Genomic DNA, 13,383 nt, shown 5'->3' on the forward strand with positions numbered 1-13,383 from the left:
TGCTGTCAAAAGCCCTAACTTCTACTCTCAGTCACTGAATTTGTTGAATAATTCATTGGTGCTGGCAACATTGTCCCCCAGATCTTTACCTCTATTGGATATACTTGATGCAGGTGATGACCTGCATCATGACCAAAGATGATAGTTTATTACTTTTTGGTCACTGTATACCACAGATTTCTGGGTTATCCTCCTATAACATGATAAAGGCATTCATGGGTTTTCTGTTTTCTAATTCCTGGTTCCAAATTTTGACTGCAGATAACAGAAAGCAATACTGGTTTCCTTCAGCCAACAATAAATTAAAGTGAAGGGATTTATCAGAGGATGCAGAGGATTCATGGAATCAACACGTGATTGTTGTTGCTTAGTCACTAAGTCGTGTCTGACTCTTTGTGACCCCATGGACTGTAGCCCGCCTGGCTCCTCTGTCCATGGGATTTCCCAGGCAAGAATACTGGAGTAGGTTGCCATTTCCTTCTCCACTTCTCCAGGGGATCTTCTGGACCCGGGGATCGAACCTGGGATCGAACTCCTGCATTGCAGGCAGATTCTTTACCATTAAGCCACCAGGGAAACCCCAATGTGTGACTACTAGGCCCTTAAATGAGGCAGTTATGCTGCTAGTGGGAACTAGAATTATTTGCAGACTTGTATCCAGAGTTAAAACCCAGAAAACCCCAAGGCACCAGTTATAAAAGTGAAATCTGGGAGAAGAAGGTTTAGCTATCAAAAGATGGTGGGACTTGATCAATTTACTTCAGCAGTCATTTGCAAAACATATGGAAGAATAGAAATTTAAGGTATAGAACCAAAGATGGAGAACCATAATTTTATATTAGACTGAATTTATTGATATGAGTTCACTTGTCAGAGATTCCTGATGGCATGTGAAGGTAAAGAACTGGGCTGGTGAGCACTACCCTAGACTTACAAATGAACGGAGGTGTCAGACATGTCTTAGAATAAGGTAAAGAAAATAATTCAAAGAATTGGGAGATTGGAATACTGGATTTGATTTATTATAGATGTCTTGTCCACTCGTCCAATAAATATGTTCCTCCAGCAGGCCCTGAAGACATTCTATTCACTAGGACTTTGAGACATACGTTGTGATTGGATCTCTGGCTTATTACAAAAGTGGTGTAGTAGTTGTTCTCTGGACTGTGTGGGAGAAGCTGAAATAGAAATGAATTTCCTGATTTCAGTAGGAACAGTGAGTCCTTAAGGCAGCAGGACCCATCTAGGTCACTTACCACTGGAGGACTGGTGGGCCTGGTTACTGTAAGGGCAGCAGGGAATGAAATGGGCTGACTGCAATGGGATTATTGCTAGTGGTCATGGAATCCTTGGGGTTGAAATAGAAAAACAATCCTTTAAGGTCACATTTTATTTCTCTAGCCCTAAACTGCAGGTCTGGTGGAATTCTTTGCTCTATGCTTTATTCTAGAGTACAATATGTATGGCTTATTATAAAATAGTAGCCATTTCCTTACCCAGGGGATCTTCCCGACCCAGGGATCAAACTCAGGTCTCCTACATTGTAGGCAGATTCTTTACCATCTGAGCTACTAGGGAAGCTCCATTATAAAATAATAGTGGTTAACTCTAAAATTTACTTTTGAGGCTAAGGAGATCAAACCAGTCAATCCTAAAGAAAATCAAGCCTGAATACTCATTGGAGGGACTGATGCTAAAGCTGAAACTCCAATACTTTAGCCACCTGATGCAAAGAGTGGAAAAGACCCTGATGCTGGGAAAGATCGAGGGCAGGAGGAGAAGGGGATGACAGAGGATGAGATGGTTGGATGGCATCACTGACTCAATGGACATGAGTTTGAGCAAATTCTGGGAGACAGTGAAGGACAGGGAAGCCTTGGTGTGCTGCAGTCCAGGGTCTCAAAGAGTCGGACATAACTGAGCGACTGAAAAACAACAACAGAATACATATCACAATAAAACTAAAGGAGGAGGGGACATTACCCAGAGTTTGTAGACTTGTGATTTTATAGAGTAACTGATGAGATTTGGGACTGTCTTTATTTGGAAAAGGAGTGTGTTTTTGTGGTACAAGTAATGAATTGTATTAGGAAGAACAATTCTGGGGGAAGTGTGATTTGGGGAAGAAGGATATGAATACATGTTTGTCTGCCAAAGGTGTGGACCGTACATTTTTCATTTTATTTCTGACTGTCTAGTATCTAACCATATTTCTATTTGGGGAATTCCTCAGTGAATATTCTTTTGGAAAGGATAAGTGTTTCACCTCCCACTACTGACATTAAAGATATCAGCTCCTCTTTTTGTTTGCCCTTGGAAGACAGGCTTGATCCTATAACTAGCCAATTAGACACTGATACCTTGGACTGTAAGTTTTAATACGGAGTACATACATAAAGATAGGATGAGGTTTCAACTTTGGTGGTATAATGGAATAATTCTTGCAGTGTCAGGGTGTTCTGGCCAGATGATTCTTGTTCAAAGATACTTCTTATGACTCCTGGTTCTTCAACTTCTGGACCTGCTTTGATGCCTGCCTGGTTACAAGGGCTTGTGGTTCAGAATTTTTTGATTTGGTGAGCTCTTGAAAGCATTTATTCTCCATTTTCGTGCACTTAAATAGTCAGAATTCATTTGCATTCCTTGTGTATGATGCTGGGCTGTGCTCAGTCACTTCAGTTGTGTCCAACTTATTGTACCAGGCTCCTCAGTCCATGGGCTCCTGCAGGCAAGAATACTGGAGTGGGTTGCCATGCCCTCCTTCAGGGGATCTTCCTGACCCAGGGATCAAACCCGAATCTTTTGTGTCTCCCGTATTGCAGGTGGATTCTATACCACTGAGCTACCAGGAAAGCCCCACGTGTGTATGTTATTTGCATCCTAATAAACACAGAATTTAAAGGGAAGGTTCTTTCTGCCTTAATCCTGGTCCTCTTCTATTATCTCATCTCAGTAAATGACACCATCATTTATCCAGTTGAACAAGCCAATAGCCAGACTTGACAATCCTCATCTAATCCATCATTAAGTTTTATTGATTTTTCCTCCTAAATATCCATTGAGTCTATCCACCTCTCCACAGCTCTACCCTCAATCAATATCAACACCCTAGTCTAAGCCACTGTCATATTTCACCTGGACTACAACAATCTCTTTGGTCTACTTGCTTTTTGTTCTCCTCCTCTAATCCATTCTAAATGTAAAATCTGATCATGTTACACAGTGTTTCTGGTGAGGACCTGCTTCCTAGCTTTCAGACAGCTGACTTTTCATTGTGTTCTTGCATGGCCGTTCCCGAGTGCATAGGCTTCAAGTTGTGTGAGGTCAAAGGATCTCTTCCTTTTCTTATAAAACCATCCATCAGATTAGGGCCCCACTTGTACAACCTTGGTTAGCCTTAATTACCTCTTTACCTTATCCTCAAACACAGTCACACTGACTGACATCAACAGATGAATTTTGGGGGACACAATTCAGTCCATACCATTCTGCCCCTGGTATCCCCAAATTAATGTCCTTATTGCACGCAACGCACATTTATTTTATCCCAACAGCTGCCAAAATCTTAACAGATTCCAGCATCAACTCTATAAAGTCTGAAGTTTCATCTAAATATCATCTAAATCATATATGAGTGAAACTAGAGGTATGACTCATCCTAAGGCAAAATTCCTCTCTAGCTGTGAACCTGTGAAATCAGACAAGCTAGGTGTTTCCAAAATACAATGGTGGGACAGGCGTAAGATAGACATTGCTATACCAAAAGGGAGAGATAGGAGAGGAAAAAGGGATGATGGGTCCCAACAAGTTCAAAACCTAACAAGGCAAATACGTTAGAGCTGAAAGCTTGCGAATAATCCTCTTTGGTTTGATGCCCTGCCTTCTGGACCTACTAGGGTGGTGGCCCTGTCTTGAGGGCCCTTAAGCAGGGTCACAACCTCATGTTAGGCAGGCCATCAGGCCTGTTGAAACTGAGTTGATAGCCCTGATGATCTCTGAATGAACTTTGGGGTCATTCTTCCCTTTTCTTGAAGGGTGAAGCATGTGCACAGCCAAAAAATTCTATGGTTCCATCCAGTAAAATTCTAGGTGACGGCTTCCTTCATTCTGTCCCACTTTCTCAGCCCCTCCTTTGGTCCAAACTGGTAGTGTCACCACTGATATAATTGTATCTGTTCCAAGCCTCTGCTGAGATGGTTTATTGCAATCCATGAGTCACATCCTTTACCAGAAATTGTTCAGTCATACCTCTAGTGTTGTCTTTAGGACAAGCCTCCCCCCTCCCTCCCTTTTTTTTTTTTGGCAGTATGGTTAGGCTTAGCATGTTCCAAATCTTCAAGTTCCAGTTCCTTTATGCTTACTAATTGCTTTCTTAATTCAACTTTTTCCTCTCACATTTTACTAAAGCAGTAAGGAGGACCCAAGCTGCCCCTTTAATACTTCGCTTGAAAATCTCCGCTGCTAAGATCCAAATTCATTGCTTGAAAGTTCTACCTTCCACAAAACACTGGAGCATAATTCAGCAAGTTCTCTGCCACTTTATAAGAAGGACCTTTCTTTCAGTTTTTAAAACCCTCTTCCTCATTTTTGTCTGAGACCTCAGCAGTTTGGGTGGAGTAGGGTTTGAGAATTTGCATTTTTACCTTTGAACATCATTTCTATAAGCTAGCAAAGGGCCTCTCAAACTTTAAAATGCATACTAATTCCTGGTCCTTTTGTTAAATGTAGATTCCGATTCTGTAGGTCTAGGGGTTTCTGCAGTTCTAACAAACTAATAGGTAGGTAGCAAACTGCCTCCAGGTGAGCTGTACTTGTTAGAAATATAAAAGGTCCATCTGATCCCCAGGGGTCCAAGTTGGAATCTGCGATTAACAATGCAATTTGACACGATCCATGTCAATCAGTATTGGAGAAACACTATTCTAGGTACTTGGAATCATCAGAAAATTAGGAGGGAAACTTCCATTGAGGCTACAACAGACTCACAGAAAACTTGTGATAGATGCTTTGTTCACGGTGGATGATATTTAGTTAGACAGTCCGCTCACTTTGAATACTTTTACAGCTTATAACCACATCAAGTATTTCTAGTTCCATTTTATAGTTGAGAAACTGAAAATTAGTATAGATAAATCACTTATTTAAGGGCACACATCTAATGCATGTCAGGTCTTTAGTTTGAACCAAGTACTCTGCCTCAAGTTTTTTTTCACTAAATCATACTTTCAGATCCTTCTTTCTATTAAAAAATGACTGGTTTGAAAGTTATATTACTTGAAAGGGAACTGGTCTTTCCAATGAAATCATTTTCACATGATGTGTTAGCCTGTCCCTTCAAATTCTCCAAACAAAAGGCTTCATCCTGACTGCCATCATCCATGTTTTTCTAAGATGTTCTTTTCTGTATATCTTACTTCTTCAGTGTTTGGAACATGGCTGGAAGTCAGGAAATAAAGAGAGCTCTGCACAACGAAGGTGGGAACAAGAAGATCAAAAATGCTAAAGCTTATGTAGTTTGCTTGCAGGTGAACAGTCTCTTTTGTAGAAAAGCTCCCAAAGCCCTCCCCTAGAGCCGAAATAATCTGGTACTTTCCTAGAAGTATGGAAATTTCTGTCATTCTCCCTCCTGTCCCCAACCCAAAGCTAAAGCATATAACAAGAAGCATTTGGAAGGAGAAGAGTTCCTGTCACAGGCAGATACAGTGACAGAGGGGAAAAAATACTGGATTTTTTTTTTAACTGTAGAAAGTATACAGTTACTATAAAAAGTGAAGGAGAAAGAAAAGAATAAGGAGGAGGGGAAGGGAAGGAAGATGAAAAGGAAGAAGAGAACTCAGAAAGCTCAGCCTTACATAGTCTTATGCACCACAGTAGGTCATGCATTCATCACTGCAATACACTAGAGTGGAATTTTATTTTAAAATAACAGTGATTGTACATCATCCAAGAAAAGGTTAAGTTATATTTAGAGTACCTTTTGAAGAAAGCAGTAAAATATGCAATGCAATTCAGAAAGATTTCTACACAGAGATTTAAGTGAGCAAATCTCCAACATTTCAGAGTGACACATCCTTTAAGGATTCCTGATAGATGAGATTTTTATTGTATTTTCTTTCTTTTGTCTCCCTTTCTATTATAGTGTTTTAGAGTATAGAGAAGACATATCACACTTGAATCTCACACCTGACTTTATATATATATATGTATATATCCAGAACAAAAAAAAAAGGGAAAAAAGGAAAGAAAAGGAAGAAAAAAATCACGGTGGCATTTCCACCAGCCATTCCATCAGTGAGCGCCTATTTTCTGGAGTTTGGGACAGAGGACAGGCCTTTGCTCTTATTTCAGTCTTGGTTACTCTTGGGGCTCTCATGATGCCTGCATCTTCCTTGCGATTATAGTGTTTGAAAGCATGTATTTTTTGTGCTCTACTACCAAATACATGTTTTATCTGTTGAAGAATGGAGAAAAAACATTAAACTCTTCAAATGCTAGTAAAACGTGATTTGTGTTGTTCAGTCGCTCAGTCCTATCCAACTCTCTGTGCTCCCATGGACTGCAGCACGTCAGGCTTCCCTGTCCTTCACTATCTCCTGGAGCTTGCTCAAACTCGTGTCCATTGGATTGTACTTATTGAGAGGTACTGAGTTGGTTTCCAATGTTTCGTGTCAAATAAAAAACAAATCCAGACCTAGTAAGGAGAGACTTTATTCGAAAGGTTTAAGATGAGGGAAGGGCAAGCATCTCAAGAGTGAAGAAAAAGGAACTGATTTTATTTTTATGGAGAGGTGTAAACAAGGCTAGAAGGAAGCAAGTTGGGAGAAGCGAAACGAGATAACAGTATGATCAGATAGTAGTTCAGAGGATATTTTATTCTGAGACCTATCTGTTTAGGTGGGTTGTGTGTTGGCTCTGGCTGAGGGTGAGCCAAAGTTCAGGAACCTTGGGGGAAAGAGAAAAATTACTAAAGTTTGGTTTTGTTCACGTGTTTTGTTCACGTTGATCAGTGGGGATGAGCCTTTTGTCTAATCATTTATGAAAGCTGATTCACTTTGCTGTGCAGTAGAAACTAACACAACATTGTAAAGCAACTAAATGCCAATAAAAAAAATCATTTATGAAGCAAAGAATGGGAATTTGGAGGGTCTATGTTTGGTCTCATCATAGGTAACTAGGGGATGTGAAAGGATTTCAATCTAAAATGAAACTGGAGAGGGAATTTCCTGGCCATCCAGTGGTTAGGACTCAGGGCTTTTAATGTCATTCTCAGTTCAATGCTTTTACATTCTACTGATTTTACTGGATTCAATCCCTGGGGGGAATTAAGATGCTGCAAGCTGAATGCACAGCCAAAAAAAAAAAAAAAAAAAAAAAAAATCAAAAAACAAACATTAAAAAGAAAAATAAATAAAGTAAAATGGAATTGGAGACTATGAAATGCAGAATCTCACACATGTGACCTTACAAAAATGGAACTTAAGAACTGAGAGGCCGATTTTCGTTAAAGGCCTGATTTACAGAAGAAGGAGACCTATCTCCTGACCGATGACTATTTGCATAGAATCCGGCCCCTTCGGCAAGCCAAAGAACTTACTGCTGGGACCCTGGCTGGACTTCCCCCTCATTGTACTCCTTGCCTCCAAGCCCTCAACAGACTTGTCTACAACTTTGCTACAGCATGTGTTTCCCGAGTTGCAATTCCTCTGCTATTCCTGAACGAGCTCAATTTCTGGTAATTTGAGCTTGTCTCAGTTTACTTCTTTATTTAGGTTGACAGAGGGTATCATTCTTATCTAAGGGTCATTTTTTTTTTTTTTATAATATTTACAAAAAAGTGTATGCGAGAATTTCTTAACCTTTGCTATTTTCCAATAGCACAGGATTCAGTTAAAATTCAACATTGACAATAGTATATAAATATTCGCACATATACTGAATTTGGGGGTAGTTTAATGAATTTCCAAAAGTAATTTTAACTACTTACAATAATCAGGTGGTAACTGCAGAATCTAACTCCTGCTTAAAATGACTTTACTGCAATTATCATAACCACATATGAAAGTTTGAAATTTCATTTCTCAGGATTTCAAAATCTCTAATGAATGAGATTATATGTATGTATGTATATATATATATATATATATATATATATATATATATATCAATAAAATGAAAAGTCCTCTCACTTCCTCAAAAAGTCTTTCTTGACTAAAATCACCTTTAGTTTAGGGGTTTGTTATTTACTTGCATTTTTAATAGTCTTCATATTTGTAAGTCATGTACTTAATACATCTCTTTCATGACAGTTTGTAAGCTCAACGGGATCAGGGAGCCTACTGTGTTTTTGCTGCTATCTTCCAGCACCTGACTCATAATGGAGGCCCAAATCACGTTTGGTGGTTGAATAAAAGCTGTTTCTATCATTCTGCCATTGTAAAAGAGGTTGAGGAAATCATCAAATTATTGTTGTTTCTAAAAAAATATTACTTCACCCTATGCCCTCCAGTGCATGTAGTTTTGTCTAGAGATTTCTTGTAATTCAAGTTTGTGAAAACCAGAAGGAGTGTCTTGAGAATCATTTTACAGCTTTTGGATAAGTCTATGTAAGTATAATACCATCACTTATTAATCAATACAAACTAATATTTGTTAATATTGAGTATATGTCAAATGCTTCATATAAATTATTTTTTAATCTTTGAAATAATCTTATGAGAAAAATGTGGACTGTGGATTATATAGAAATGGTTTTAGACAATTTATATATAAGTAAAAGACCAGGGTAGTCAAAATATCTAACTCTTATTGTAGTCATGGATTACTGGGGCATAGAAAAGAATGGATCCCAGGTGAAGTGGTATTTTTATTTCCTGCATTTATTTTGCATAATACTTCTAAAATATATAAATTATGATAACATGGTGTAATAAAAGGAGTTTGGGAGATAATTCTTACTTATGGAACTCCATCCAAAATTTACTACCATAACAGTTTATAATTGTTTCTTCTCAAATTACAAGTATAGATATTTTTGTGGATGAAAAACATAAAATATGCAGTTATTTGCATTCAACAGAATTTATGTAGCATAAATTCACCTCCATAAGTCACAGGAAATGATGACTAAGTATGGTGTAAACCAAAATTAATTAGGGTATAAATTAGGGACCAATATTAATAATATAATTCCAAGAGGTTCCCTATGACTCCATGGATAAAGAATTCACCTGAAATGCAGGAGACACAGAAGATACAGGTTCAATCTCTGGGTCAGAAGATCCCCTGGAGCAGGAAATGGCAACCCACTCCAGTGTTCTTGCCTGAAAAGGCCCATGGACAAAGGAGTCTGGTGGGCTACATCCACAGGGTGGCAAAGAGTCGGACACGACTGAGCAACTAAGCACTCATGCAGTGTAATTCCAAGTGAGATCCTTTAGTCCTAGCAAGGTGCAGAAAAGATAAGCGGAGAGGCCATGGACAGAGGACCTTGATTCTGGGTCCCTTGGTTGCGTCCAACAGTACATGCTTCTGACCATCACTCAATTTCATGTCAATTGAGTGATGTCAATTGAACAAGCCACTCAAGGTGGAACAGCTTCACAGATTTATCTACTTCCAAAGTCTTGGACTCTAAAACCTGATTGAACCTGTTAGGTTACGATGGTGGGAGGAGGGGTGGGCAGCTCCTTCCATCTCCCAAGGAAGTTTAGTACTTCATCCTCTCCCTTTCCTCCTTCCTCATGCCTCTGTGTACTCAGTAAACCTGGGGGTTTGGGGAGGATGAAGGATAATTAAGAAGAAAAAAACTTCTCTTGTCCTTTGTTCTTTACCCTCTATTGCCTTGAGGCAGAATCCTAATTATAGCTTTGAAATTAAAAGCTAGCTAATTTAGATTAATAGAAAAGAAACTCCAAATTCAAGATTGCCAAACTTGTGGATTATTTTAGAATTCTTTCTAGAATCCAGCCTTCCTGTTTTTCAGAATTTGTTTCATACAAAACAATAGTTATTATCAAAATTAACTCAGGTAGTTATTGGAAAGCAATATTCTTTCTAGACCAGTTCTATAAGCCCGATGCCACTGTCAAGGTGCTGGAGATACATGGGTGAATAAAACAAAGTGCTTGCCTTCATAAAGCTTCATTCTAATGATGGAGACAAGTGATAATCAACAAAAACAATATGATTTCAAGTAACATAAGATAAAGCATAGGAAATGAAATATATGTGTGTCCTTTCTGATGAGGTGATGTTGGAGGAAAGATTTTCATAAAATGAGGGGGACAAGTGATAACTTGGGCAAAGAGCTGTGTGAGTAAAGGATAGAACAAGTACAAGCGCTTTAAGGGGAGCATGTGTTTGGTCAGAGGCCAGTGTGGCTGGGGAAGAATTAAGATATGAGTGGGAGGAGACATTAAATCAGAAAGGTAACTTAGGATCAGATCATATAGAATGTAACAGATCATGGGTTAGGATTTTGGATTTTATATTAAGTGTGATTGGAATTCATTAGAGAGTTTTTGTGGAGGAGTGACATTATCAGATTTATATTTGTAAAAGAAGATCTTCTGGCAAAAGAAAAATTACAGCAGATGGAAATTTGAATCTATACAGAAAAATACAGAGCACTGGAAATGGTAACTATGCGCTACATATAAAATACTTTATTTTCCTTGCATTTAAATGTCTCAAAAAGACAATTGACTCTAAAAAAAATAGAGAGTTTATAACACATAGAGGCAAATCATATGTCAACAAAGGCACAAAGATAGGGAGAAGAAAAATAAAAGTATACTGCTATAAAATTATTATATTACATGTGAAATGCTACAATATTAGTTGAAGGTAAATTGATAATTAAAGATATATAATATAAACTATAAAAATCACTAAAATAACAAAATGAAAAAATATAGTTAATAAGTCAGCAAAGGAGAAACAATGGAACCAAAACACAATTAATTCAAAAAAAGACCGAGAGAAGGGAAAAAACAACAGATGTGAAAAATAGAAAACAAATAGCAATATGGTAGATTTAAACCCACTCATATCAATGTGAATTTGGAATGTGAAGTCAAGTGGGCCTTAGAAAGCATCACTATAAACAAAGCTAGTGGAGGTGATGGAATTCCAGTTGAGCTATTCCATATCCTGAAAGATGATGCTGTGAAAGTGCTGCACTCAATATGCCAGAAAATTTGGAAAACTCAGCAGTGGCCACAGGACTGGAAAAGGTCACTTTTCATTCCAATCCCAAAGAAAGGCAATGCCAAAGAATGCTCAAACTACCACACAGTTACACTCATCTCACACGCTGGTAAAGTGATGCTCAAAATTCTCCAAGCCAGGCTTCAGCACTACGTGAACCGTGAACTTCCTGATGTTCAAGCTGGTTTTAGAAAAGGCAGAGGAACCAGAGATCAAATTGCCAACATCCGCTGGATCATTGAAAAAGCAAGAGAGTTCCAGAAAAGCATATATTTCTGCTTTACTGACTATGCCAAAGTCTTTGACTGTCTGGATTACAATAAACTGTGGAAAATTCTGAAAGAGATGGGAATACCAGCCCACCTGATCTGCCTCTTGAGAAATTTGTATGCAGGTCAGGAAGCAACAGTTAGAACTGGACATGGAACAACAGACTGCTTTCAAATAGGAAAAGGAGTACGTCAAGGCTGTATATTGTCACCCTGCTTATTTAACTTATATGCAGAGTACATCATGAGAAACGCTGGACTGGAAGAAGCACAAGCTGGAATCAAGATTGCTGGGAGAAATATTAATAACCTCAGATATGCAGATGACACCACCCTTATGGCAGAAAGTGAAGAGGAACTCAAAAGCCTCTTGATGAAAGTGAAAGAGGAGAGTTAAAAAGTTGGCTTAAAGCTCAACATTCAGAAAACGAAGATCATGGCATCTGTGCCCATCACTTCATGGCAAATAGATGGGGAAACAGTGTCAGACTTTATGTTTTTGGGCTCCAAAATCACCGCAGATGGTGATTGCAGCCATGAAATTAAAAGACGCTTACTCCTTGGAAGGAAAGTTATGACCAACCTAGATAGCATATTCAAAAGCAGAGACATTACTTTGCCAACAAAGGTTCGTCTAGTCAAGGCTATGGTTTTTCCTGTGGTCATGTATGGATATGACATTTGGACTGTGAAGAAAGCTGAGCGCCGAAGAAATGATGCTTTTGAACTGTGGTGTTGGAGAAGACTCTTGAGAGTCCCTTGGACTGCAAGGAGATCCAACCAGACCATTCTAAAGATCAGTCCTGGGTGTTCTGTGGAAGGAATGATGCTGAAGCTGAAACTCCAATACTTTGGCTACCTCATGCGGAGAGTTGACTCATTGGAAAAGACCCTGATGCTGGGAGGGTTTGGGGGCAGGAGGAGAAGGGGATGACAGAGGATGAGATGGCTGGATGGCATCACTGACTCGATGGACATGAGTCTCAGTGAACTCCAGGAGTTGGTGATGGACAGGGAAGCCTGGCATGCTGCGATTCACGGGGTCGCAAAGAGTCGGACACGACTGAGAGACTGAACTGAACTGAACTGAACTGATATCAATAATCATTAAATGTAAATGATCTAAATATCCAATTCAAGGCAGATGATCAGATAAAAAAGACCTAATTATATGTGGCTTACAAAAACACATTTTGCTTTATTTTTATTTATTTGGCCATGCTGCATGGGTTTCAGGATCCCCAACCAAGGACTGAACCCCGGCCCCTGACAATGAAAGCATTGAGCCCTAATCAATGGACCACCAGGGAATTCCCACAAAACCCATTTAAAACATAAAGACAGGAATGGGTTGAATGGAGAAGGATGGAAAGATAAAATATGAAAATTACAAATCAAAAGAAATCTGAACTAGCTATATTATTTCAGATAAAGTAGATTCATAGCAAGAAATATTATGAAGGATAGAGAAAATCATTTCACAAAGATAAAGTGTCAATTTACCAAGAGTATACAAGAAACTCAAATGCTTGTGTATATGATTCAGTTCAGTTCAGTTGCTCAGTCATGTCTGACTCTTCGCAACCCCATGAATTGCAGCACACCAGGCCTCCCAGTCCATCACCAACTCCTGGAGTTTACTCAAACTCATGGTTTGCCTTGGAAACAAACAGATCATTCTGTCATTTTTGAGATTGCATCCAAGTACTGCATTTCAGACTCTTTTGTTGACCTTGATGGCTACTCCATTTCTCTAAGGGATTCCTGCCCACAGTAGTAGATATAATAGTCATCTTGAGTTAAATTCACCCATTCCAGTCCATTTTAGTTCGCTGATTCCTAGAATATCAATGTTCACTCTTGCCATCTCCTGTTTGACCACTTCCAATTTGCCTTGATTCATGGA

Source organism: Bubalus bubalis, chromosome 10, assembly GCF_019923935.1.
Source record: "Bubalus bubalis isolate 160015118507 breed Murrah chromosome 10, NDDB_SH_1, whole genome shotgun sequence".
Classification (NCBI taxonomy): domain Eukaryota; kingdom Metazoa; phylum Chordata; class Mammalia; order Artiodactyla; family Bovidae; genus Bubalus; species Bubalus bubalis.